Here is a 2565-nt window from a genome sequence, read left to right as displayed (position 1 = left end):
AAAACTGTGAATATTTTGGGCATTAGGATAGCCATTCCACCCATTTGGTCAAGATAAAGAAGACGTAGTCTATCATAACCAGTTCCCGCCAAGAAAAAAAGCGCAGCACCAATAAATCCATGAGAGATAATTTGTAAAATGGCCCCGTTGAGCCCCGTATCACTTATAGAACCAATTCCAATAATTATGAAACCCATATGAGATACCGAGGAATAAGCTATTCTTTTCTTTAAATTACGTTGACCAAGAGATGTTGAAGCTGCATAGATTATTTGAATTGAACCTAATAACATTAACCAGGGGGAAAATATGGAATGAGCGTGAGGTAATAATTCCATATTAATTCGAACCAATCCATATGCGCCCATTTTTAATAAGATTCCGGCTAAAAGCATACAAGTGCTGTAATGTGCCTCTCCGTGGGTGTCCGGTAACCATGTATGTAAGGGTATAATCGGCAATTTTACAGCAAAAGTAAAAAGAAATCCCATATAAAATATTATTTCGAGCACCCCAGGATACGATTGATTAGTTAATGTTTCAAAATTTAATGTCGGTTCATTAGAACTATATAAACCGATACCTAGAATTCCCATTAATAAAAAAATAGAGCTTCCCGCAGTGTATAAAATAAACTTTGTAGCTGAATACAAACGTTTCTTTCCCCCCCACATGGATAAAAGTATATAAACTGGAATTAATTCCAATTCCCACATGATGAAAAAAAGTAAAATGACTTGAGAAGAAGAAGGTCCTATTTGACCGCTGTACATTGCTAGCATCAGGAAATGGAATAATCGGGATTCTCGAGTAACCGGTTGAGCCGCTAAAGTAGCTATAGTGGTAATAAATCCCGTCAATAAAATGGGTCCTATAGAGAGTCCATCTATTCCGAATCTCCAGTAAAAATAAAAAAAATTAATCCATTTATAATTTTCTGTCAGTTGGATTAATGGATCATCCAATTGAAAATGATAACAAAATGCATAGGCTGTTATCAGCAGATCGATTAAACATATGCAAATTGTATACCACTTAATTACCTTATTTCCTCGATGAGGAAATAAGAATATTAAGGAACCCCCGGCTATTGGTAAAAGTACAACTATCGTTAACCAAGGAAAATAATTCGTGATAAAAATAAGATACACTTGGGCTAGAAAAACCCGCGCTCAAAATAGAAAGATAATAGAAATATCTTTCTATTTTGAGCGCAGATTTTTGCCAGTAAAAAACGTATTCTCGTGGTGTTTGTTTTTTGAAAAAAAGAAAGGGGCGGTCTCAATAAGCTAGACCCATGCTTCGAGTTGTTTCATGCCACAAATAAACTCGAACACTTAAGAAATCTGTAGGACAGGCGGATTCACACCTCTTCTCAAAATCTCAAAAGGTGCTGAGTTGGAATCCCATTCTAACTAAGGATTCTTGTGGTTCCGGAGGATCCAGCTACAGGAGAACCGGAAACGGATAGCCCCCCTTTCCGCCCGACTCTTTGGTCTTAAGAATGCTGGTTTTAAGAATGAGTGATTGCCCTTCTCCGACCCTTACTGCCCAACCTGAGAGCGGATAGCTAATGCGTTCCGCTTTTTGAACAGGGTTCTATGGTCGGTCCGCGACCCCTGGATGCCGAAGGCGTCCTTGGGGTGATCTCGTAGTTCCTACGGGGTGGAGACGATGGGATCGGTCCATGGATTTTCTTTCCTTTTGCCGCATTTCGTTCAAAGGGTTGAAGGGAGATAGTGCATCAAGCTGTTCGCAAGGGTTCCTTCAGCGGAAGAACTTATCCGTCCTCCCGTTGATTGATAAGGGGTTAGAGAATCTAATCACTCCCTAGAAATGCCATCCCCTCCTTCTGTTCAATCCCTCCCTCGATCCTTTGCTTCGTTGGTTTGGTTGCTTACTGATACCCTTCAAAGTAGTGTTCAAACCCCCCTTTTCTTCTTCATCCTCGTTGGTCCTTTTGACATAACTCCGCTTGAAATTATTTCCTACCTTCTGTCCTTTGTAGTAAGGTAGGTTTGGGTATAGCAGGACTTGAACCTGCGACCATTAGGTTAAAAGCCCAATGCTCTACCAACTGAGCTATACACCCCAAAAAAAGAAATCAAGTAGTAAACGAGTGAAACAAAGTCTGATTGATGCAGAGAAAAGAGAAACATTTTTCCGGCCAGATGGGCGTTGATGTTTTAGACCTTTTCTCGCAAAAATTTTGTATCAATAATCGGCATTCTTTTCGATCTTGTACCTTAGTACACTGAACACCAACCCAATCTCAATGAAGACGGGAAGCGCCTGTGAACATAGAAATTGTCTGTCTAGCTTTCAAGACGAATCTCTTTCTATATGCAATTTCGATAAGAGTCTAGCCAGCTCGTCTCTGCCTTGAGGCCAATAACCAGTGATTCTTTTGTTAACCACATGTAGAATATCTTGTGTAGTCGGGTAGGCTAACGTCAATCCATCTTTCCTTTAGTGTGTAACCGATTTCTATATGTTTAGCTCCCCTTTTTTTCTCTCCTTTTCTTTTGCCCCTCTTTAAAGTAAAGTAGTTACTACTTGAGCCAC

General features: G+C 39.9%; 1 long non-coding RNA gene and 1 other non-coding gene across 2 annotated transcripts in view; both read right to left on the bottom strand.

Annotated features, from left to right (window-relative positions):
* LOC127744599 (uncharacterized) overlaps window positions 1–1756 on the bottom strand; it is a 2450-nt gene extending 694 nt beyond the window's left edge. Inside the window, exon 1 of the long non-coding RNA XR_008005575.1 lies at window positions 1451–1756. This is a non-coding gene — a long non-coding RNA (uncharacterized LOC127744599). The remainder of the gene's footprint in view (window positions 1–1450) is intronic.
* Window positions 1757–2019: 263 nt separating this feature from the next.
* TRNAK-UUU (transfer RNA lysine (anticodon UUU)) lies at window positions 2020–2092 on the bottom strand. The gene has a single exon. It is a non-coding gene; the product is annotated as a tRNA-Lys (tRNA).
* Between the last annotated feature and the right edge of the window lie 473 nt (window positions 2093–2565).

This window comes from Arachis duranensis, unplaced genomic scaffold (assembly GCF_000817695.3).
Source record: "Arachis duranensis cultivar V14167 unplaced genomic scaffold, aradu.V14167.gnm2.J7QH unplaced_Scaffold_633524, whole genome shotgun sequence".
NCBI classification, from domain to species: Eukaryota; Viridiplantae; Streptophyta; class Magnoliopsida; order Fabales; family Fabaceae; genus Arachis; species Arachis duranensis.
Note: the sequence above shows the minus strand (reverse complement) of the source record. Positions and strands in the feature narration are given on the sequence as shown.